Source organism: Alligator sinensis, unplaced genomic scaffold (genome assembly GCF_000455745.1).
Source record: "Alligator sinensis unplaced genomic scaffold, ASM45574v1 scaffold860_1, whole genome shotgun sequence".
NCBI lineage: Eukaryota > Metazoa > Chordata > Crocodylia > Alligatoridae > Alligator > Alligator sinensis.
Window position 1 is genome coordinate 3,442,631 of NW_005841923.1, and position 26,402 is coordinate 3,469,032.

A 26,402-nucleotide genomic window follows, 5' to 3' on the forward strand; every position below is an offset into this window, starting at 1 on the left:
CATTTATGAGATGAAGTCCTGTCAGCCTTAAGGAGGAATATATGCTCTGAAGCAACTTCTGTGGAGGCAAAAAATCTGATCTAGATGCCTCAAGTCTTCTCTTTTTGGAGGAAAAGATTAAACAAGATCATAAAGGTTGTAGTAAGGCAGCTCCAGCACTAGCTAGAGTTCTCTACTTTTGTTTCAGGCCTTCTTATAGTATTGAGACTTAACTGGCTAATATCTGCATCCATCTAGTACTAGATCAATATCCTTATAAAGTGTCAAAGTGAGTATGTCCAAGCTGCCTTCAAACGTTCTTGGCTGGCTGCGAGGTAAGAATATGCTTTCAGATCCTAACAGGGTTAGACCAACTCACTGAAGTGGCTCCATTCTTTTTTTGGGCAAACATTAATTAAGACAGGGCAAAGACATGAAGGAGATCTCTTATCCAAGGTTCAATAAGATTCTATTGTTGCTGATGTACACAATGTATGCTAGGAGGGCTTCAATATATAACCTAACCTGTTTTGGATCGTCACCAAATTAAACAATCTCCCAGAAGAGAAAGAGGAGGCATAGGCTGCTACCCTTGTCAACCCTACTTCACACGCATTTCACAAGAGTGAGATCAAAGATGCATCTTTTATCTAATTCAGTCAGATTTTCATGATTGTTCAGTGTTGAGGAGATGGTGCTTACGTGGTTAATGACTCCAAAAAGAAGAGACTTCAATTAAAAAAAAAAAAAGCTTTCTTTACACAATTTCCCCTTTTTGTAAAAAAATAAAAAAAATAAAGAAGCGTGGGGGAGGTCTTTCATGAAACAGAAATCACTGGACACATTTTTTTCATTCCACCCAGGAAGAGCACACACCAACTGCTGACACTTCCTTAGCCTGACAAAGGGTTTTTGAACCCGAAAGCTTGCTTAATGACTTTTCTCCAACTATTTGGGTTGGTCTAATAAAAGATATCAAATTCACCCAAGGAACCTTGTCTGGACACATTTTATGTACTTTTGATAGTTCTCAAAGATTTGTTTGGTTCACAGTAACCTATTATAAATATTCTCTTCTCCTGTGCAGAAAATAACCTGTTTTCAGAAGATTGGGGGGGGGGGGGGGGGGGGGAATGACACACACCTTTACAAAATCTAGTGTTCTTATCTTTATGGATCTCCAAAGTTGCAAGGAATGTCAATGTTGGTTGAAGGTATGTATGCAAGGATCTGTCCCACATGACAGGAATTCTCAAACTCTTTGACAGCATAGCTCATATCTCAGTAGCACATCTGTGAACCACATTCTCTTACCATAATAATAAAACTGTACATTTGGAAATGTAATATGGGTGTAGCTATCTTAATGCAATTTAGCATCTATAAAGCAGGAGTGCCAGCTCTTCATAGGATATAGGCATACTGTAGATCAGAGTTACCAAGATTATCAACATGCTTAGGCTATATTGTAAGATGCAATATAAAGAACTTTTCATTTATAAATAAGTGTGTGTAATATTTTTTTCCTTATTACCCACCCTGTTTAACCTTAACATACCAGACACCTGATGAAGCAGCAAAGTCGCAACTAAGACAAACAGATCTTACAACAGAGGCCTAAAGTAGACTGCAGTATTCCTGGAATTTTTTCTGAAGTTGCAGCCAAACAAACAAACAAACAAACAAACAAACAAACAAACAAACAAACAAACAAACAAAGTTTAGCAAAGACTTTCCTTAAATAAGCTAGAAGAAAGCAAGTAGTAGATGTTTGTTGCATCACAAGACAGAAAAGATGCATAGAGGGTTTTCTCCCATGACATCTGTTGGGTACTGCTGCCTTTGAATTTTGTTAGAAGCATCCAAGCAGTCTGAATTAGTAGACAGGGGTATAAAAAAAACCGGACTACTGTCCCAAAATGAGACCAGGACTTCAAACTATTCACTGAACTTATTTTTGCAGTTCTACAGGAAAAAATGGTGATAGCCATTTCATTTTTCCACAGTAAAAACAGATTCCACTGCAGCCAAGAGCCTCTGTCCAGTCTCAAGTACTGCCAGACTTCTTTAGTATCTCACCCACAATTTTTCCCAGTAATACTCCAGTCATCCTTCTGGATTACTCCCTCTTGTGTCTTTGGACTAATTTTCCATCTCTACCAAACACAAACTTCTTGATTTTTATCTTTAAAATATTTTTATGTCCTAATCTTATTACACCTGGCTACTTTATTAAAATGTCAACTACCACTTTCACTCGCCAAATGTTACCAGCTTTCCATCACTCAGTCAGCTTCCCCTCCTCCCTGCTTACTCCCTTGCCATATTGCCTTTCATACCTCTCAAACCCCAGTAGCTGATTATGGCTAAACAGATGGTGAGCCATACAACTACTACCTATTATGAAACACAAGCTTATTTCATTGGTGTGTCTCATCCTCAACTGAAGCTTAATCCACTTGCAACAGGTGATACTGACATCTCCTTGTGACAGAGATTCTGGATCTCCAAGATTTTCCTCTTACTGCATATTAGCATTGCTCCAGTATTAAAAAAGTATTAATCATTAAAATATATCTGAATTGAAGCAGGATCCCATAGGAAATCTCAGTGTTCTTTGAGAAAGTAGCATTAACTGTCATGCAACTGGCCAGTCCTCAGAGCTTTGTATTGCTGGACTATCCCAGTAAAACTTGGGTGCGTGTGTCCCATATAATCCAGGAAAAAGTTACTTTGGCTCTGATTTTTCAAGTCACCAGAAGCCCAACTATGCATAAAAATATGATTCACCTCAACTGACTTTACAACTGAACAGGTAGAAGTCAAACTGTTCTTCAACATACAACCACAATAACTACACAAAATTCTAAAATACTTTCCGCTCCCTAAGATCTGCTCTAAAGAACAACAAGCACATCCTTGTTAAGTTATAACAGTAGAGTTATAGCTATCAGATTGACCTGAGCAGAGGCCCATATTTTCCAAGGCAGCTAGTGATTTTGAGTGCCTCAACCTGACATATTCTATGAACCCAAGGACACAACCATTTATACCAGCATAGTTTACATTGATTCTGAATGCCAAGGTAAATTATGCTAGGAATCGGGGCATCAGCCAGCTCTTCTAGTATAGCTACTTGCAGAAAGTACCACCAAAGTGCTGGAAGAACAGGTAATAGCTTGTATACATAGCTACCCTGGGAGAGCTCCAAACAAATCACACATGTACCATTTCCCCCCACCCCCAATTTTCCTAGTTTTTTTTTCAGGGTAATTCCAAAATAGATTCAGTCACATCATTGCACTATAGGACTCTATGCCACGTGTCCACCCCTTGTTTATACCAGTGTAAACATGTCAAATTCCAAACACTTATTTTCTAAAGGCCAGATGTTCAGAGCTTTCTGAAAGCCAGGCACCTTTGAGGGATCTCAAGTCAAGGCTCTAAAACCACTAGTCATTTTGCAAAATAATGTCCATATTTAATCAATTATCTAATCACCTGTCCCCCATAATCTTACTATCAAACAAAACAATAGTCATAAGTAAAACTGAATAAAACCAGCCCCCTTCCTCCCCCCCCAGATGAAACACCATTAATATCATCGCTCAAAAACACAGAGACTGCCATGGCTTCCATTTGTCACCATGTTAAGAAAAGCATATAGGTCTTGGAAATAAACATTAACCCTTTATTTAAAATAAATTTAAAAAATGGGAGATACCCCTCACCCCCCCAAAAAATATCAGAGGATATGGACATATTTAAAAATAAAATACATTTTATAATACTCAAATGGATTTACTTAAAGTAGGGCTGTCCAACTTCTGAAGGGCCTGCAGCCACACAGGCCATACGTCACAGTGCATCATGCTGTGGGCAAAGCCCCTCACCACCACACCACACAAGGAGTGACTGCCTGTTGCACCCTGCCATTACTCCCGCACCCTGAATGCCACACCACATGGACTCCCCCTCTACCGCACCACGCCAACTGTGCCCACAAGCTACCTGGTTGAAGCCTTTCTTAACCCTGCAAGCTATGCATTCCTGTCTCATTGCCTCAAGATGTGTGTGAGGGGGAAGAGGTAGAGAAGGGAGGCAAGAAAAACTGGACAAGGGAGGGGAAGCTTACAGTAGACTCCAGCAGCAGCAGGAGGGGAACGGGAGAAGCAGTGCCTAGACCAGGAACCTTCCTGCCACAGGTTAACCCCTCAGTGAGTTGCATGCGACCTGCGGGCTATAGGATGTCTGCTGGTAGCCCTGACTTAAAGCACAGGAAATGTTGCAACTGACCCTTTAAGAGTGAACAGTTACAATAAGGAAACAGAAAGGTGCATATTTCCTATGTCAACCTGACTGACAAGTGACCACACCAATGACAGACAATTCAATGGGCTAAACATAGATAGATAATGACAGTTTTGCAGAGCTCAAATGAATGGAACCAATTCAAGTATGGTTCCAGTTGGAAATGTAGAATAAAAACGGTACCTTATTGCTCTATTGTGTGTGTAGTCAATTAGATTATTATAGTGCCAATTTCTTATGTTTTTACACTTGCTACTACTACAGGACCAAAGTAACTTTAGAGATCTAGATTCTTTTTTGGTTTGATGCATCAACAAAATCATTAACAAACTTCTAAAAGGTAGGACCAAATTCTACCCTCACTTATTCCTGTGCAACTCAATGGAAGAAAGTCACACCTGAACAACTCCATTAAAAAAAAAAAAAGTCTAAAATTGGCAGAATTTGGACTTAGAAGTCCATTACTAGTTATGGCCAAAGGCTGGCAAGAAAATGGCTTGGACCTGCAGATTCCAGGCACGTGTGCCGTGCTAACTGTTAGGCAAAACACATTTTGTTTGTAAATGATCAAGTTTTACATGGGATTGTACAGGAAGAGCAAATATTAGACCTGCATTTTTAGTTATTTTTGTAGAAGCACCACACTTTAAAAACAAGTCGTCTTTGGAAAGCAGAAAATAGTATCCAGGTTGCAATTAAACAAAAAAGTACTGAAGGGACATTAATAACTTTTAGAAAGATTAAAATTTTTAGAAATTCAGTTTCAGAATTCTATCTTCATAAAATATTTAATCTACAAAGATTTTTCCATTCTTCTCATTTGCAAGAGTTTTTCCCCAAACATGGAAAAACTGAAGTATGGGGGAAGCCAATACAGTGAAACTAAACACGAAGTAAAAAATATAAATAAACAAACAAGCCATTGAAAAGCAGAATTTTTTTTTTTTTAAATAATTTTAGTTCTAGCAAATGTGGTATTAATTTTAACTAACGTAGATACCGAGTTTTCAGATAAATCGGATCTTTAAATTGGTGTTCTCATAAAATAAGTTGTACAAGGTTGGTAGTTGGGGCATAATGATGAAGAGTACTGTATTAATATTCCAAGTAGGACTAGCATATAATGCAATTATGAAACTGCACAAGTGCCACATAAAGAGGACATTGCCAAAATGCAGATCTGTATAAATCCAGGAAGTGGCCATTTTCCTCCTTGACTACAATTACTTGGCTAGTCAACAGCCACTGAGTGAGATCCAAAGGAGAGAGAGCTCTACAGCTAACTACAGGCCTCACAGCATGGCAGCGGTATGAAGCAACAGGGACAGAAGTAGGATCCTCAAGCTGCCATAGAGATGTCTAATCAGAATCAAGCTCTACAGCTTGTGAGCAACACGTCAGTGCCTGTCACAGCTGTGTACTGCCTCTTGCCAGTTGTATTGTTCCTTGCAAAAACAAAGATTCAGCCTCTTCTGTTGTTATTGCCTATCCTTGCTCTTGCAAGCACACAAAATGGATTCTTAAATCAGTTAACACTGTCACATCGGTCCCACATCACCAAGGAACTAAGCGTGGTACATATCTGGAGGTTTTACTATATTATTTGGGTCTCTATGGTGCATGATAAAGATCTCAAAAACAACTGTAAAAAGACATTTTAATATACCTGCAAACAAATCTGCAGGCTATAGAGAAGTTAACAGCAAACATCCAGAGAATTCCTTGAAAATAATTTTTATTGTATCCTCCCTGCTAAGTCAAGGCTTTGAGGTTGTAAAGGGAATCAATGTTCAATTAGGTTTTTTCTGAAAATTTTGCAAGGTTCAATGATCAAAGTACTATCCAGTCCTCAAAAATTCTCTCCAGAGACCGGGGTGAGGCATCAGTCCTACCAAAGGATTCTGCAACACCAAGAACAGTTGAGGAGAAGGAGAACACAAGGTTTTATGGGTAAAGAAAACATTACAGGCTTCTCCCTTCTCTGCAGCTTCGGAAGAGTGGGGGGAAAGAAGAGACATTTCCTACACACAGCCACTCTACTGTATGCTCAATGGAGGACACGCCAGGCAGGATAAGGAAACAAGAGGCATAGGCTGAATAATTTAAGGTCTCCCAAACCTTCCTTTCAGTAGACTAGGATATGGTGGGAGAAACAGAACTCCGCTCCATGAAAGGAAGCTTTGGGCTGGGGAAAAAAGAGATAGAATGGCAGGCCTAGGCAGAGCCCAGCAAGAGTTTGAGAGGGTTGGAGGGGGTAGCAGAAGCAACTATTGCTATTCCTCCTTCCTTAGTGATGAAAAAAATAGGGAAGTATAAACTCAGAAAGGTACTGATATAAAATGGAAAGTAAAGACAACACTAAGTATAATGAGGAGTCAAGTAAGAAAAAAAGTGAATGGAGGAATGGAGAAAGACTGAACAAAGTTTAGACTGCAGTATAGCAGAGACCACAGTATCAATGAATTAAACAAGAAAATACAATAGGGAAAATATAGGTATGGTAAAGCAACCCAAAGAGGAAAGAAATCAAGAATTCTTGAACAGTGAAAGAAAAGTCTTTTAAAAAGGAAAATCAGGTAGAGAAAAGAGGTACTAAAAGAAAGAAAAACTACAGTCAAGCAAAGGTAAAATAAGACAAAATAATTCACTCACAATACAAATATTCCACTGCAGAAAGTTCAGTGCCAGCAGTAGGATACATACATAGGACATAAAGTAAAACATACTTTCATGTTATGTGGTGACTATCCCTAATGTTTGGAGCGTCATTTCCTCAAGTTTAACCACTATAAAGGGACACAAATGCGCTGCACAACATAGGGCTTCATCCTAGTTGGAATAAGAGAGCTGTTTGAGATTAGGAAGCACCTCATTTTGGAGCAGTCTGGGAAGCGGTACCAGAACTAGAGAAAGGAACTGGGTAGAAGCAGAAAGACACACAAGCACTGACCAAAGTAAAACTCCCTGAGAGTTAAGTACAACAAAGGAATAGATAGGTTCATTGCATCAGAAGTACATTAGAAAACTCGATTCAGTGAAAGATTTCTTCTAAAATAGCCTCAGGTGAATGAAGGAGCAGAAACTGCAGCTGAATCACAAGTAAAACACCAGTCTTGACAGTTGACAAGCACATCAAGTTCACTTAGATGAAGAGAACTTTCAGAAAATGTTGACTCTCATAAACAAACAAAGTTGTTGTTTAACTGCCCTGCCACCTACAAATAATAAAGTTTGGAAATAGACTGCAGCAGCTGTGATTTCAACATTCACATCATAAAAGTAAGTTCTGTGACCTGTACTCATTATTTAATCTGCCAGTATACTATGTCCCAGCCCTAAATAATGCCCCTCATTCTGCTATTTGACTCCAGTCCCAACACAAGATATTCTGAGGACAAGTTAACAAACTTGAACTTGGTAACTTATACACCGAGCAATATTTATCTGTTTATGAGGGAAGTTTTATATATAACAGATTTACAGTCCTTAATTGAATCAGTAGTAAAATATTGGTCTTCCTACCAAAAATGTTGAAATTCTGGATATTTTCACCATCGAACAGAATTAAAAGTACTGAACTCTACGTGATGGCATAATGCTAAGGACAACTTTAGGTAAGAATATTTTTGCATTTCCTTTTTCGGATTTCAGTAAAAGTATATTACAGTCTGTCTTAACAAGCAAAGGAAAACCATGTCCTTGGTCTTCCTTTGCTTACTCAGTTCTTAAAGCCCTTGATGGAAAAAAGTATACCAGGAAGAGTTAGCATAAGATACTGAGAGGATCAATCCCCATAGGTGGGAGAAGGAGAGGGAGGAGAGGGAGAGGGAGGAAGAGAAGAAGAGAGGGAGAAAAAAAAGGAGAGACTATTGTGAGCTCAAGTTAAAAAAGAGTAAGGAAACTTCTTTGGCTTGAGCCCCCTTGATCACGTACTTGTCTGAAGTTGAGAACACCCTTTCCTCACTCCCTGTATTCATATAATTGACACCTTTACATAAAAGTAAGATTTTTCAAATGTTCAGTTTTGAGGCTGTCTGTGAGAAGAGCTACTTTTAAATATATCTTACTTCCCTGAAGCTGCTTTATTTCTTGAGCTGGCCATTACCAGCCTATTTTGTAGATATGGTAGGACAAATTCCTTCCTGTCTGAAAGTTTCCATGGTAATAAGAGTCCCCTTTAGTACATCCACAGTGGTCTTCGGCTGGCCAAACAGGCAGCCTTTGTACTGCAAAGCTCCCTCTTTGTATTCCTCTGTGCTGATCCTATACATACCACTGTAAAAGTATATACTAGTAAAGGCAGAGTAAAACCAATTCACTTTGGTTTCACACTACTGCTGCTTATACCATTGAACAGATGTGGCCCTCTGGGAGATTCTCCTTCTGAAGAATTTCCAGAGGTTGAGGAGAGCGTGGGATTTCCATGGACTTGTCTATATTAGGCAGTTTTGCCACTTTAGCTATTCCAGTTTATAATGAGGCAAACTCCTATTCATGTGAGCACAATTATAAAGCCACCTTTTTATCAACATATCTATACCAGTTTAAAAAAAAGAGAGATGGGGAGAGAAAGAAAATCCTAAACAACAGATGTGTCAGTCCCAAGATGCAATATTTCAAATCTCATCTTATGAATGAAAAAATTAACACGCACAAGGACCAACCCCCAAAAAATGGAAATTGTAAAATTGTTTAAAATAAATGAAGTATCTACCATGAACCTTATGTTATAACACCACAACCGACATGTAGATGATGTCTTCACAAAAAAATTGTTTAGTTTATACCATTTTTTCAAACAAATTGTAATCCTAAAATATATGTTTAAGTCCTGCTACTAGTAAACCATTTATACACACATGCCCACATGCACCCACAGAGGAATTTTCAGATTTCAATAATATTCAGATTAGGAAGAATTCTTTTCCTGCATTATCATCTCTGCAAGTCTCTACCATAGAAGCTGTATGTCCTACAATTAAGGCAACAAAACCTTTCAGATTAAATCCATTCTAAAACACACGCTCAATTCTCATCCAATAGCAACACAGCCTACAACCAATAAGAAACAAATCTCAGTTGTCTATCAGTTCTCTTTTCTGTCAACCCTTCATTTCAGCACTGTAACTACATGATAGTTTGTTTACTTAGTGCCGAGGTGGGCAAAATATGGCCCACAGGCCGGATCCAGCTTGCCAATTGATTTTATCTGGCCCATGGATGGATGGCAGCACCATGTGGAAGGCCATGGGCCACCTGCACTTAGACTCCTGCCTTTCTTGGCAAGCAGCAACTCCAACCTCTGCTGGAGCTGTGGGGGATGCTGGGTGTCAGCCTGCGAGATGGAGCAGGACCTGCAGGGACAGACTCCATCTGCCATGCATTGCTGGTGACACTGGGCAGAAGCATCCCCACCCAGCCACCCAACATCATGCAGCACCAGCACAGGCCAGAGCGGTAGCTGTTGCCTGCGCCTCCCACCAACAGAGGGGGAGGCCTGAGTATGGCTCACCCAGGACATGCTGCACAGTACTGGGCAGCCAGGGCTGCTTCCACCCAATGTTTATGGCACCTGACAGATGCAGTCCAGCCTCCAGAGCCTGCAGGGCTAGACTGCATCTCCCAGGTGCCATGGGGGAGGCAGGGGGTGGCAATGGGTGGAAGCAGCCCCGCCTGCCCAGCACCATGTGGTAGGCCCTGGGAGAGCCATGCTCAGGCCCTGGCAGCTCCAGCAGCCTCATGGTGGGGGGCAGTGCTGCTTCTGCCCAGCAGCCACAGTAGCCCACAAAAGCTCAGCTTCTCCAGCCCCTGCCTGTGGAGATGGAGCCTAGCCGTGGGCCTCCATGCTGTCCCACCCTGCCCTGCCATCAGGGCTGCTGGGAACCACAAAGTGGGGAGGATACACACATGGCCAGAAGCCCTGATGTGGGTGGGACATCATGGAAGCCTGCAGCCAGGCTCCATCTCCACCAGCTGGTGCCACTCTAAAGATGAATGAATGTGAAAAAAAAAAATAATGGATCTCACTCAGCTTCCCATCTTCAGAGACATTTCTTCAGAAAAAAAGTGAATTTCTTTACACGTTAAATCATTTTAAAATAAGGACCTAACCCAACCCCTAAACGATTCTGTCCTCAATGGTGGGCTGCTCTGTACATTGCTCTTAGTTCCTACCCTAACCATCAGTTTGGATGCTTGGAGAATTTGGAATGGCAGGCTCATTGGGGACTTGGCTAAATGGAGCTGTGTAATCCTAGTTACCCAGAAGGTACACAAAGTCAGTGTAAAAGTAAACAAACAAACAAACCAACCCCCAAAACTGTGCCTTAAAAAGTTCTTAAAGTCTTCCAAAGATATATTCAAATACCACAACACCCCGTTATAAAAAAGAAGTCAATATGTAATGGTTCGTTCAACTGTTCATGACAAATACATAAGCATAGTTTAAGAAGGGAAAATAGTCCTAAAAATGTTAAATGCAGAAGAAGAAATTTTTGGTTGGGAGGTTTATGTAACCAGTTGTAGAAGCAAGCATTATTACCCAACTTCAGAAAATCATTACATTGCTAATGGAACACTCTTGATGCCAAGATTCCAGTGTTTCACAAGTCACCCTTTCTATCAGGATTTGCCCAACTGCCAGTTACCAAGCAACATTCCATATGAGAGATACCACTACGAGAAAATGTGGAATGAAGTAATAAACAGAATTAGAAGTGGTGACACAATCCAGCTTGTAAATAAGGACATGAATAAACTTCAAAGATTTTCTCCTGAACTCTCCACCCAACAGGAAAAAGTGTATGCAAGACTGATAACAGTCTAATATTCCCAACAAAACACCCTCAACAGTAAGGTAGAAGATGAAGTTTTATAAGTCTGACCACAGGACACAGTTCCAAAAATGAATAATTGATCAACAATAAAAGAAAACTTCCTTTAAGAACCCTCCACTAGAATACCTCTCTCATGTACTCGCACCCCCTTTTGAAGTCAAAGTCATCAAATGACAAAAGATTTCATTACTGCCCTGTACTGACAGGAACCAATATTAATTATTATTTGAATTAACCTCTGAGCCACAATTTTCATCAGTACTCAGTAAAGACAGGGACAATTTCTAATTACATACTACCCTTATTATAAGTCACTAGGCTGTAAAGCTCTATCTGTGGAGACTGCTACCCTTTGCTTTGGAAGTGCTTTGGACTCCACTATGAATATTTTGGTATCATCCACCTAACAATGTATTGAATACAAGAGCCAACGTAACTCCCCAGTAATTTACAAGTGTTTTCAGAGATACCATACTATGTAGGTTCTAGGTGTAACATACCAAATAACTGGTAAAGTGCAATATGTACAATACAGTGAGTTGAAGCAAGGAAAGCCTTAATTTTCTTGTTGTATACATCAGAACTTTACAGATACACTGCAAAGCAAAAAAAAAAAAAAAGTATGAAAGAAAACTTTGTGTATTTAACTTGTCCCTCAGCCCTTGCAAGTCACAAAATCCTTCTGGTAATTCCCACTTCAACTACATGCCAGAATATGTAAGAGTTACAAAATAAACAGAGCAAGTTGCAGAAAGCACAAAGCACTACTTAACCTGTACAGTGAATAAGCCCAAGGTCTGGCAAAAACAGTTTGTGACCAGGTAAATTGAAGACTCTATTGTTAAGAATATGCACACAGGGAAGAATTTAAGTTGTACAAATAGTGTATTTTATTATTTCTAGACTACATCAGCCCGTTTCAAACAGACTACATAGTAAAACTTGTAGTAAGAGACTAATAAGGGTGCAAAATCAGTCAGTCATTCAAAAACACGGTATTACGAGTCCATGTGCAATGTGAATTAAATCTCTTTGCATGCATGGATAATACGTATTCACCCAGAGTATTCTTGCTTCATTCTGTGCACTTGATGGATAGTACTCATTGAATGAATCTACCATGGTGTAGCAAATAAGACTACTGCGTGTAGGGCCTTTACCTTACCTGTAAAAATTAGAGGGTGTAAAAAGACTCACAAATAAATGGATTTCAGTAAGAGAAGGACTGTCTTGTTGGTATCCAGCTGAATGTCACTCAGGCATGCCAACTCTGCCCAGATTTCTTAGAAATCTTAGAAAACTTTCAAAGATGGCTTTCAATTCTGCTTGCTCCTGATCATCAGGGTTCTGGGTTTTCTGTTTTCCATAGAAAAACAGAGAAAATGTGGACTTCTCCTTTTAGCAGAGAAACCTGCGGATTCCCTGCTTTTGCAAAGAGCTCTGCAGGCTGGTTGAGCTACAGCCTGCAAGAGTTATTTGCAAACAGGGCGGGAAACCCCCAGCCCTGCCTGGAGGGAAAGGGGGAGGGGAAGGTCAGGGCCTGAGGCTCTCAATCAGCCACAGCTCCAGGCTCAGCTCAGCTTCACTCTTCCCTCCTGGAGCCGGGGTAAGTGGGGCTTGCAGGGGGCTGGGGACCCCCCAGGAGCCGGCCCTATCCCCACCCGAGCAGGCAGCAGAAGTGGGTGAGCCGGCTTCATGCTGCTTCTGCTGCAGCTGCCTGCTGTTGAGGGCAGGGAGCTGCAGACTTGGGTCCCTGACCCCATAGCCCTGGCAGCAGGGGGCCCCCTCTGGCAGGGCTGGGAGCAGGGGCTATGGGTGGGGGCAAGAGGCATGAGTAGGATGGAGGGCTGTTGCGGGGGCAGTGATGGTCACCAGCAGGGCTGGAGGAAGCATTTTTGGGGGGGGGGGGGGGGGGCGCACACCAGCAAGGCTAGGGAGGGCTACAGGGGCTTTTAAAAATTGTAATAAAGGTTTTTGTGGTCTTTATCAGAGAATTTGCATTTTTTTTATCAGAAAAAAACAGTATCCCTGCTGATCATCCTGAGCACTTAGCACTCATGAGTACAGCTCAGCTTTGAAAGTTGTGAATACTCAAATCTTCTGGCATAGGGCTGAATATCTGGAGAACCACCACAGGTCAAGAGCTAGAAGACTGAAATTCCTAAACCTAGACCTGCCATTGATTCAAATACCTAGTCTGAAGGCAAGTCATTTCTCCTTTGCCTCAGTTTTTTCATTTGTTAAGTAACAATGCAGTTACTTTCCTCTCAGAACTGTAAAGGAAAAATCATATTTATAAAGGTGGCCAGATACTATAGCAGTTAGCACCTTAGAAGAAAAACATGAAGCAAACAATTTGACTTTTGGTACAAGGGTGTCATGATGTACTATAAATAAAGAATGGGCCAGTCACTGAATGGCGCAGTTTTAATATTTTTAAAAATACTGAATAATTGCCTCATTCCCTGAACACAGGTCTTCCTGGTGCTTGGGAAGATGTCTGTAGACAACATATTATATTGTCATGAAGTAAAAGACTACAATATGCACATGACATGAGGTGACAGAATTAGGCTGTGAACAACTTATAACTTTAGGCTGCAGCATGTGCTTTAGGTTTTATATAAGACAAGATTTTTAATGTAAGGACTTCTATAAACTCTATGTACTTCAACCCATCTTGGTTCTTTAACAGTTCTGCCAGTCTGAATATCATGTACATCTAGATCAACTTTCTTGGCATCATATCTCAGATGCCCATGAGTAGCAAGAAGTTATTTTAAAGAATATTTTAAACTTTTTATTGTAGCTATAGCTTTTCAAATATTTGTCTGGAGTGAAGCTTTTGACTAGATTTCATAGATATGGTCTGGAAAAATAAGATTAAGATGTAAAGCTTGAAAAATAATTCTGGAACTACAATTTTGTCCTTTTTGTTTAGACTGAATCATTTTACATTATCTCATAGTAACTCTGGTTCACTTGCTGATTACATGTAATAGGCAACAACAGACATGTCCTATAGTGTAATTAGGCTAGGAATCACACAAGCATGCACACACGTTTAGGAAATATTAATTTTTGTTCTCTTGCACAATTTCCTTCAAATCTATTGCTTCCTGTTTTAAGTTGCCTTTTCTTATGTACCAAGCTGCTTTGTTCATGAACTATATGTACCTCTGTTTGTAAAGCACCTTGTAAACAGGGCCCTGACTCTTACTGGGGCATATGGGCACTGTTGTTAGATATTTAAGAATAATAATAATAATAAATAATAATAATAGAGAAATGTAGCCTGCTACAACAGCAGCCAGACAGAAGAAAAGCCGATTTCACTAGTAATAAGAGTTCCAGCTACTTATTTAACGAACCTTCTGTTAGAGCTAACACCACTATGTGGTCAGACCAATCACCTTTGCCTTAAATCAAATCAGCTCACCTGCAAAACAGACTAAATTAATGCAATACTATGGGAAAAGTAGAAACCAATCCAAGAGTAGTCATCTAGAGATAGCTATTAAATTGGAACGTGTGCACAGAGAGGTCAAGCTGCAAGAGACTAGCAAGTGTAGATGGAAGAGGAACCAACAAAACACAGTAAAAATCTCATGTTTAAATACACTTTTCTAAAGCATTTTGATTTATAAAACATGAATACACTTACCTGCTAAAAGGCTGCTAAGGAAAAAAAAAACCAAAAAACAAACAAACAAAAACAGTTCCCACCCCTCTCAGTAGATTCCACACACAATTTTGATGTGAGAATGTATACAATTCTTCCTTCTATTTGGAAGGTGAAGCACACATGGTTTTTCATAGGCACTTCCAGTCCAGAGGTCCTCAATTTCATACTGACCTGAACTACTGTCTGCTAAAACTACAAACAATCCCTTCCCCTATACTCTGGGTGCAGTAACTGCAAGCATCAAGGGCACAAATCAGTCCCGAATGGCAGCTTTTTCGTACTACTTTTTGCAGTCATTTCTGCTACCTCTGCATTTTCTTCAGTACGAGTTTTGGAACATTTCTTTAATACTTAAGGGTTTAAATATAGGGATTTAATGGCTGCTCCACTGGAAAAAGTTTTCAGATTAACATTGCACCCTGTACATAGCAATTTTTCCAGTCTCCCCAGCTTGCTCATAAAACTGATGTTTGGCCTGGATAGTTTTATCTTACCGGGCAATGAAGCAAGTGCCTTGTTATGTTTTCAGGCATTTCTGACCCTTCAAACTTAGACATAATCCATTTGTTAGGGACAGGAAGAGGTAAATTGAAGGCTGGGGCCCAAACCTGCTAACTGTAATGGACTAATTAGAAACTGCAACTCCAATAACTTCATTTCTTTTTTTCCCTGCCATTCCTTGAACAGCTGACCATGTAAAAACGGTTCACCTCAGATCTCCAGTTAAATGGTCAGGCAGAATGTTTCAGATGAAGTCACTAAAGAAAAATGGATAGAACAGTGAGATTAGAAGATGACACATTTTAAGAGTAGAGTGAGCTTTGGTATTACAGACCTACTAAAGAAGGAGCACCCTTTACCCTACAATTAATTGCAAGAACAGAACAAGAAAACAGCAGCCTAAGCATAGGCAAGAAAAACCAGGGTGAATTCTCAGGTTCATGTGCTTTTAGTTCAGATATAAAAGTTGCCTCCAGACAACAGGAATTTATTTTTAAAAAGCCCAAATCCTCATTTCTTCTCCCCTGCACTAAAACCCAGCCACTGATGAAATTCTTATTCCTAGAAGAGGGGGTTTTAGTGATGAGTAATGTGACTAATCTAGCGCTCCCAATCTCATCTGCCTGTCTGTCTCAGTCATATCAATAGTTATATCTGGGAGAGGGAGGATGGGGAAGAGAGAAGGGGAAATAAATCCAGAATAGTTCACACGGACTTTCCACATGACATTCCCAACAACTTGTGGTTTTAGCCAAATGAGAAAAACTCCAGTCTCCCTGAAGAATTGCAACTAGAAAGAATGAATTTGCACCTAACCTGTAAAAACCCCCACACATTATACTGTGCACTTTGGAAAGACTAGCTGTGTTACCCTACCAAGATTGCCCATGTACCACAACTAAAAACATTTACAGAAATACTGCTACACATGCATTTAGGTACCAAGCACCTACATATTATGTACACCAGGGTTGTCAAATTCACCCCAGGCCGTGGGCCAGATCCAAACCACAGGGGCTCCTCCTGGGCTGGAACCCTGGAGTGGCATTCAGGCAGCAGCATGGATCCAACAGCGTGCAGCAGCATGGAGCCACATTTCTGCAGCACCAAGACAGAGGCATGTGTCCAAGGAGCCAGGGAAGTAGGGTGGCATGGAGCTCTGGCCAGACAGCAGCACAGAACTGGGGGCATGCTGTGACACAGCCAAGTTCAGCCACAGCTCTGCACTACCACCTACTCCTGGCTTTCCGCAGATATATGCCCCAGCTCTGCACCACATGAATACTATTCCATGCAACCACATGCCCCCAGATCCACACTGCTATACACCCCTGGCATGGCCAACTAGCCAGAGCTCCACATCGCTGGGCAGTGACATGGACCTAGAGGCTTGCAGCTGCATGGAGCTGCATTTATGCAACTACACATGCCCAGCTCTGTGCTGCAACATCAGCAGCACAGAGCTGATGGGCAGTGCCATCAGGTAGGCTGGATGCAACGTTTCTGTGAGCCAAATCTGGCCACAGGCCATGTTTGACATCCTTGACATGTACACACATGTGCATGGGTGCACACCCACCCACACCCTTTTAAGGAAAGACCACACAAAGTTTAAATTCCTCCCATTTGCTTACAACTGGAATCGCAAATGTTAATAACATTATCTTTTTGTATTTCCAATCTATCCTGTACAGAGCTCCCAATATCAAACACCCTTTAAGAAACCTGATGTATCTGGTGTCTCATCCACAAAAGATTAGGATTTACACAGCAGTTATTGAGTGCAAAATCTCCCAACAGACAGAAGCACTATTAGGCACCCATACCCTAGCTTTGTTTACACCCCTGGACATTTTTTCTACTTAAATTGCCAACACCCACCTTTAGAATCCATCAGGGGCTAAGGGAGGGGAGCAGAGTTACAGCATCTAATTTACCATTCCTTTATAAAGTGCAAAAAATCTAAGTTTATGCTATTTTCCACACAGAAACTAAAAGTTGCCATCTTCAACAAGGACTATAAATGATGCTTAAAGACCCGTTAAGGGTTGTTATGCTTTCTGATGGATTTACCCTGTTAGCCTGTAAGAACTTCCACAACAGTTGTATTATACCAACTGCGTAACTGTTGCCCAGACAAAATCCATTCTCCCTTCCACCAGGAATGCTTTAACCTTTTCTGCTGCTCCTATTTTAAGCCATCTAGAATTTTAAACTAGGTATCTCCCCTCCTTCCACAGACACACCTCTGATAATAATATCAAGACCTTCACACTTTCCTACTGCCTACAACATTCACCAGCTCCATCATTGGGTAAATTTCAGCCCACATGCCTTAAATATATTTATGTTCTACAGTTGTTGTTCCATGATCATAAACACAAGGTACTACAGAACATGTTCTGTGCACTAGACCCCTTACTACGAACTCCTGAGTTTTCGTTTCTACCAACATCCAAGACAGTGTCGGTTGGCAAAAGCTCCCTTCCCCATGACCCAGAACTGCACTTTGCCTTTACCTTACATTACTTTCAGTTATTTTTATTTTAAGGAGTGAACAAAATTGATTCCTTCCAAACATGACAGACTATTTATGATAGTATCTACAAGTCAAAGTAGAATTGATTAAAAAGTGAAGAGACAAAATAATTTGTTACAGTAGAGCAAAGTGTGCTTCTTCACTAAGGAATTCTAAAAACCAGTCACATCCTATCAAACCAATTAAAAGTTTGTTCGGTTTTGGCCACCTTACGTCACGAAGGGCAGACAAATTGGAAAGAGTATAGTTGAGAGCAGCTAACGTTATTAGAGGTCTAGGAAGCATGACTTACCAGACAAGGTTGGTAGAACTGTGACCGTCTAGTCTGGAGTGACCATTTGATAATGGTCTTCAAAAAAAATTTAAAAAAAAAAGCTTGTTATAAAGAGCATGATGATAGGTTATCCTATACGGCCACAAGGGATAGATTAAGAAGTAATGATCTTAAACAACACCAAGTGAAATTTAGGTTGTTTATTAGGAAGTTGTTAAGGATTGGAGCAGGTGACTTCCAGAGGCTGTGGAATCTCCATCCTTGGAGTTTTTAAGAGAGCATTAGGGAAACACTTGGCTGGGATGGTTTACACAGGGATGATCCTGCCTAAGAGATGACCTCCTGAGGTCCCTTCCAGTCCCATTTTTCAATGATTACCAAAGGGTCCCAGAACACGTCACAATATTTACACAGCAATCACTTTCCCCATTAGTGAAGTACAGCTCCTCATAACGTATGGTTGCACTTATACCAGTTTTGTTCTTCCCACAATTTTTTTGAAAAAGCAGGAAGCATTTTCTGAAGTCTTTATTACTAATGCTCCCAAATCCATTAAAATAAATAAATGAAATGGCAGTAAACCCTTGAGAGTTCATACTTTGCATTTTGATTTTGGTTACTATAGTTTTCCAGTCTAAGGTACCTTTTGGCTAGGTTAAAATAAAACCCTAAAGCAGTCACTATTTTATAACACTTTTCTGAAAACTATATATTGTAAAGCCTGGGTGGCCAACCTACAGTACACGTCACAAGTCACATAGGGTAGCCTGGGTGTGTGGCACTCATCAGGTCCAGAATGGGGCAGAGCACAAAGGCAGAGAGGGCATGGAGGAGAAGCAGAGCAGCAGATTGTGCCGGGGAAGAAAAATCAGTAGCATTCATGGAGGCCACAAGACTTCGCGTGTAGCACACCTGCCAAAAAGATTGGCCCCTGTTGTTGTAAAGCATGCCAAGTTCCTCTGGAAAAAAAAAAAAAAAAAAGGAAAATCATACAGCTACATACAGCTGGATAAACTCAATTGTTCCACCAAGCCTTCAAGTACTAGAGATTTTTATTCAGGATTGTATTATAACATTATATATATCTAGATAAGATGAAGGGCCCTGTTTTAGGAGACCTTGGTTCTAAACAATTAAATAAAATAAATCTATGTTAATGCAATGCTATGGTTGAATTTTTCACATATAAAGCCAGGAAAATCAAAGTTATGGTTCCCATGATAACCACAACTTGATTCCCTTGCACATTTGTATTATTTATGTTATATGTCGAGACAAATGTATGCGTCATAGCCAATTTACAGTCACTGTGGGAATCATAACTGAATTTCTCGTCTTTGGCATGTATAAAATCTCAACCATAAAATACAATATGCGCATACTTTGGTTTGGTTCTTTTCTGAGAATGGTAAATTCACATTATGTTTTTCATGCTACGTACTCCAGCAAACACAGCATCCTACAGAGAGCATAACATGCAGCAGCGGGACAGAACAGTACAGAAGCAGATAAATTCACAGCCACACCCTCCAAATTGTTTTCCATAAGTGATGAATATGCAGGGACACTGGCACATATTACCCATTTTAGTCAGTTTTCAAAGTATTTCAATGTGCAATGCTTTAGTTACATGTGTCTGTCTATAGACCCATTCTTTAACGTGATGCTGAAATACCGGGCAATTCATATTCTGCAAGAATAAACCAAATGGTTTGGCCAATAACCCAAATGCTGGCGAGAACGTTGAAGACAGTCCCCCATAAAGAAAAGTAAGACCCTGATGAGTCTGAAGTCTTTTTAATAAGATACTGAAAGAATGCAAGAGAAAAAAATTACAACATAAAAGCTGGTAAAAAAAAAAACCAAAAAAAATCACTACATATAAGCTGGTAAAAAAAAAAACCAAAAAAAAAAAGACAACAACATTTTCCTACAACAGATTTAAAAAACTAGTTACACCCTTTAAAAGGGGTGTATACACGTTGTTTAAGTCATTGTTTGGCTTAGATAAAAGACCCTCCAATTTAAAGTACTTTTCAAAGTTTTAAATGCTTTATACGATGGGGCTTAAAGCATTTTATATTATGTTCCTGAACTGATGATGGGAAGTGAACATGCAAAGGAGATGGACAAAACAGGAAGAACTTATAAGGATGGATTTCATTTGAAGTTCCTAGCTTTTATATTGTGTCACAAATATAACCAACTTGTGCATTTAGTGCATTAACCAATATACTATTATGGCTAAAGACATATACCATTTCCATTTCGCACCTTTATTTCTATGAAGTTCCATTTCAATATAAGCTTCAATGCTCCAAAGATGCAACTAAGATTGTCATACTTAAGAGCATTGTAGCAAAAATGAAACAGGGACACCTGAAGGCATAAATACTGTGCCCAGGTACAATTTTGCCATTTATTTCCAGTCTCTAAAGGATTATGTGGAAGGATTATCTGTAAGAAGTTAGTCAAGTTTGAGAACAAACTTCAAAACAAGGTTTTTATGGTCTAGTTATAATCCCTTAGGAAAGGAGAAGGGAGTAGGCCGTATAAAGGAAATGCTGACAGTCAAATGCAATAGCATGAGCAGTACTCGTTGTCTAGACACTACCAAATACACATACTGGTTCTCTGGTTTGATTTATTCCAAGACCAAAACACAAAATTATAGATTACATTATAGGTTAAGTTATAGGATGTTAAATGATTTGAAAAACAAAATTTTCCTCAAAAAGTGTCTAAAGGCAAAAGAATTCAAAGTTTCACTTAAAAATTAAAAGTATGGAAATGGAGTGAGGCACCAGCCAGCAACCTCCCCAACCCATGAACTGGAACAACCCAGCTCTGGCTTGATGTGGGCTAGGTGACTTCTGTGATATATCAGTGGCGGGGGTCTCTGCCTGCATCCACACCAGGGCCAGGCAGCTGAGAGCTGTGCCCTTGTCACAGCTGCTTCTTACCCTGCCCCCTAGCCTTCCCTGGGTTGCAGCATGGGCACAGGCCCCAGCTGAAGGAGGCTCTATGGCAGGGCTGGACGCTTGGAAACTGCATTCACACTGCTGTTCCCCCCTCCCCCACCACCACCACTGCAGAAGCAGCAGCAGCAGAATGCAGCTTTCAATTGCCCAGCCCTGACAAAGTTCCCTACCAGCTGGGGCCTGTGCCCTCACCACAGCCAGGTGGAGAAGCACCAGTGACAAGGGCACAGCTGGAAGGTGCCCAGCCCCAGCACAGCTCCCCATTCCATAGCCCCAACATAGGTGCAGGAATGGGCAAAAAAAGCCCTGGGTCTCTGTGGGCCAGGTTCAGTAGCTCCACAGGCCAGATCTGGCACATGAGCCGTATGTTGCCAACCCCTGGAGTAAGATATGCAAACCCCTTCATTATACATATTTGCCTTTTTCTCATTCCCAAAAGCATGGCCTGATAGTTTGGCTTCCTATTGTTATAAGCAACACTTAAGATGACCACAATAAAAGATTATTATTAAGGTAAAGTCAAGCACTTGGAGAAAATATAAGAATTAGATGGCAAATGCAATTTTAATTCAGCCCTTCTGTGCATTACCATGATCTTGCCCAATATTGCCAGCTGGGTGGCAGGACCAGAAATAGAAATAAGCTTTGCTAGGTCCCAGTCCAGTACCTCAAGAAAACATCCCGCCTTTCTGCAGCCTTCCACCTCTTTCACTGTCCATATTGTAAATCGAATGAGGCAAAACTCCTGTAGATCTGCACATGAAGGAAGAACAAAGTGGAATGGTTTCTTTACTTTTAGTGTTTTCTAATTTAAAGTGCTTGAATTTACAATGGTAACTTATTAAATAAGTATTACATAGAACACCATTTAGAAAGAGAAATCACATGAAACGATCAAGGATTATTAGTTTGAATTCAGGACCTTTACAACAACATATCTAGCACTTCAGCTAGAGTAGTAACTAGGAACAAAACTAGGCAATTTTCCTTTCTGGACCAGCCATTGGGAGGTAAACAGTACACAAACTGTATGTATTCACAACAATTGTGTAAGGTCTGTAAGCCATATAATAGTGGCATGGTTTATACAACTATTTTCTTTGCAATAATAGAACGTTATAAGAAATTCTGGGTTGTATTCATTACTGTGAAATGCAGTGTAAACTCTTTAGATAATCACAACCACAGATTTGATGCATTTGTTCTAAAAGCAAAATGGCTGTGAATAATATGGAAGATCCAAGGCTCAAACACAGATGCATCTTCAGCTCCCATTGAAGTGACCTTTTGCAACCTCTCACCTGGCTGATCTGTAAAATGGGGCAATAACTGCCTACCACCCAAATTAGAGGGTATGAGGCCCTGCTTGACAACAACTGTGAAATGCACAGGATTATTAATAAAAGTAGAAGAACATGTGGCTTCCAGCCCACCACCACTTCTCTTAAGGCACATGTCCTCAGAACCATACTATCTGGTCTGACATTACTCCAGCAAGCACAGGGTTATCCAACTGCTGGTCTGGGGACTTAATGTGCTGCTGCCCCCAGCTCCTACCCCCACTTCTTTCTCCAGCTGCTGCTGCAGCCAGTTTCTAGGCTTCCCACCATCAAGAGCTTTTGCCTCCTGCTCCTGTCACAGGGGGCATGGCAAGGGTAGCCATACATGCCGGTTTGGCTGGGACAGTCCCAGTCAGTTGGTGAAAATGGAAACAAAAGACCCGGAATTACAGGGGCATGAGGGCAGTCTGGAAGAGAGGAGAACCAGCACTATGTACTGGACTGCCACCCCTGTTGCTGTGTGGGAGCAATAGGGGTGGACTGGAACATTGTCCAGCCCAGTCTGCCCTCTGCCTCCAGCTGCTGCTCAAGAGGAGCTGGGCCAGGCACATGTCTACTCCAGCCTGCTTGCCTTGTTCCTGCATAGCAACAGTGGTGCCTGCCTGCCTGGTGCACCATGCTGCTCTGCCTTCCCGTGGACAGTGCCCCATGCCCCTGCCTGCCTGGAGCAGCGCTGGGGGTGTGGAAATGTTCTAGATTTCTTTAAAAATAATAGTTACTTAGTATGGCAGCACCCAGAGCCAGGGCAGCCCATAGCATGGTAGAGCAGTGTCAAGGTTCAACTTAGAATTTGAATAGCCCTGCTCTAGTAAGTTTGAATGAACTTGTGTAAGTGAAGAATGATAAGCATATAACCTCACCAAATATGTGTACATTTTCTAAGGACAGTAACATTCACGTCCGACTCAAAGACCGTCCCTCTGACAAGTTATAAAGTCCCCCCTCCCCCGGACGAGCTTTCCCCCTTGCAGTTAGAGAAACTACCAATTTTCCCATAACCTTATTCTCAGTAATGGCTTATGCCACTTTTGCTAAGACTGTTATAAAACATTTGGCCTGAGGCAAACAACAAATATAGAAAATTTCAATTAAAAAAAAACCCGAATAAATCAAGAAATGCAAGGGGGGAAAAGGAGTTTTGTAGTAGAATGTATTATATAAAGTTAAACTATCACTGCTTTTAATTGGTGGCTATCTACAACAACCGAGTCAGATTAAAATATCTTTCCGGTATGTCCACTTTATGGAGGAGAAAATGATGAAATTTTGCTATACATAGTTTCCTGTGGCTGGGTGTTTTTCCAGAGAGACATTTTTTTTTTTTTAATTATGAACTCACAAATAGTAGCAGGGAAGTCAAAAGATTTTCAAAAAAGTGTTCATTATTGAACTGATAACACATACTTACTTAATGTTACTACACGTTAATGAAGCATAATTAACACTTGTAAAGCATTAAGAACATTTCATGAAAGGTGCTATGTAAATAACAAGTATTATTAACCCCAGTGTGCCAGATCTGAAAATACATTCTGATGAACTTGGTACACTAGTTTGGAGAAGAACTGAAGTTTCTCACATCCAGGCATCTATCTGTTCAGTCCACAAGACCAAACTGACTTGTTTTTCACAAGACTTACACGGACTGGCCAAACATTAGCCTCAGTGACTCTTGCACGCTTTTCAGAGGAAAGGCATCAAATTTATTCACTGAAGACTCAATTTCTACTTTTAATTCTGGCTTAGGACATAAAATTTAGGACTATGTAGTGCTCTCTATTCAGACCTTCCACTGATGTCAGAGAGCACTGTGGACAAAGGTAAAGGCTAGCATATCATTTTCACACAGAACCTTATTTTCTCATACATAACACGGTCCCCGATAACACACACATCTTATTTTTGCAGAGCAGAATGTAGAAAAAGAGATTTTTTCCCCCTAGACTGGGAAACAGTGTCCAGGAAGTGCAACATCACAGGACACAGTGTAGGTGAGGCAGAAGGAACTTCGTGGCATGGCAGGAAGCTCCTGCTACCTCATCCAGACCGTCTCTTGGGGTGCCACACTTCCTGGACACTGTTTCCAGGATGACTTCACACAAGGTCAGACTCCAGACTCTTGCAAGAACAAGTAGCAAGACTGTTAGTTCTTTACTGTAAGTAGTTATTTTTTATAAGTTCCTGTAACTAGTATTTCCACATCACAAGCCTCATCTAGACATTCATCTACCAGTAGCTCATTTGCTGCTTCAGGCACAGGCTACAGTGCTCAGCCAATAGCTACACCTGCCAAGAGGATCAACACAGGACTGCACCCATTCAGTTTTCCTGAGCCAGACAAGCAGCAACCATCTTGGCAGTGGCATGTCATGTACAATCTCCAGGCTTCTTTTCCAGCAAAACACACAGCTTCCCCATTTAATGCATGTAGACCAATTTTGGCAGGCTGATTTCAGGGGAAAAGGTGCACATGCATGGGAGAAAATATGGCAATTCACATCTTAATCTTAACTCACATCAAATCAAATAACTCACATTCAGCATTGAATAATAGGAACACTCAACATTTATTACGTCTCTCATTTTTTTCCTTCTTCCCCATTCTTTCCTTAGCATTTCTTGAAAAAAGTTCCCACCTAATATGATTCACACCCTCTCCCCACCTCATTCCATCCACTAAACCAAATAAATGGTTTATATCAGGGATGGCCAACTCACAACATGCATACTACAAGTGGCATGTGCAACCACTTTGCTTAGCACATGGCAGATCAAGCAGAAAGGAGAAAGAGCAAAGCAGCAGATTGGAAAGGGAGGAGAGCGCAGAGTAGATCAGGCAGAGGAAAAGCGGTCAGAAGGGCATTAGGGGGAGTGGTGGGGCTTACTTTGTGACACATCTACTAAAAAGATTGCCCACCACTGATGTATATCAAATCATTATTAGGTTGTACAGATAACATCCCAATCAGATTAATGAGGAATGGAGGAAAGTTGGTACTCAAGTCACTGTTGCAAGCTCTATGAAGACTTGTAACATTACCACTGTATTTATTGCTTTACACTTGAAAGACTTTCACCACAACTAGGAAGGCTACATATATTCCATTTTTTAAAAAGGGGAAAAAAACCCAAAACCAATTAATTCTGTAGAATCTGAGCATGTCATGCAGGCCACAGACATATCAAGCAGACTAGATATGGTCCCGGATTTAGATGTTTTACAGCTGTATTTTAGGTTTATAAAAGCCCGTTAGACTTGAACACACAGTTCCTAATGTAAACAAGCTGGTTTTATTAACTACAGCATTCGCTCTGAATACACACAACGTTAGTCAGTCACCAGTTCTCCCTGGGTCCAACACCAGCAACTTGTAACTCCTAATGCAAGACACTGATGACAATCAAAAACACATTATGAAAGAGTTTCTAAGCTAAAATGTCATTAGGACTCATCTCAAACACATTTTTGCCTGCTTTTCTGGAATGCTTGGAACAAATTCTCCCCCACCATAAAAAACCATCACATACATAAAACTTTGTTTTTATTTTGGGGGGAGGGGGAGTTGGGAAAGAGGATCAAGAGAGAGAAAAGAAAGTCCAAGCAGTCTTGATAAAAAGCAAAAAAACAAATAAATAGCTTAAGTTGGTTTATATATACCAGGGGTTGGCAACATTTTTGGGCAGAGTGCCAAAAACACCAGCAACTCCGACTTGTAAGATGTTGGCATGCCAGGAGCAGACAGTGGGGACTCGATCCTTGTTGTGGCAGTGAAGCCCCGGCACCTTCCCACCATCTGCCCCAAGGCACATGTGCCAAGCAAAATGCCTTCACGTGTCACACTCTGGCACCCATGCCAGGGGTTGTCTACCTTGATCTATGATATTATCAGTTGATATAGCTTTACAAAATTGCTGCTTGCCATTGATTGAAGATCTATTTTTTGTACTTCTCTCAC

The 26,402-nt window shown here is 40.7% G+C and overlaps 1 protein-coding gene across 4 annotated transcripts in view; it reads right to left on the reverse strand.

Moving 5' to 3' along the window:
• The window catches only part of CHD7 (chromodomain helicase DNA binding protein 7), a 166,381-nt gene that overhangs the window by 130,364 nt on the left and 9,615 nt on the right, over nucleotides 1-26,402 (reverse strand). The window contains exon 2 of one of the 4 annotated variants that reach the window (XM_025198510.1): nucleotides 21,774-21,859. The exons of the other annotated variants lie outside the window; for them this stretch is intronic. The gene's annotated coding sequence lies outside the window, so the exon portion shown is untranslated. The remainder of the gene's footprint in view (nucleotides 1-21,773; nucleotides 21,860-26,402) is intronic. 4 annotated transcript variants of the gene reach the window in all.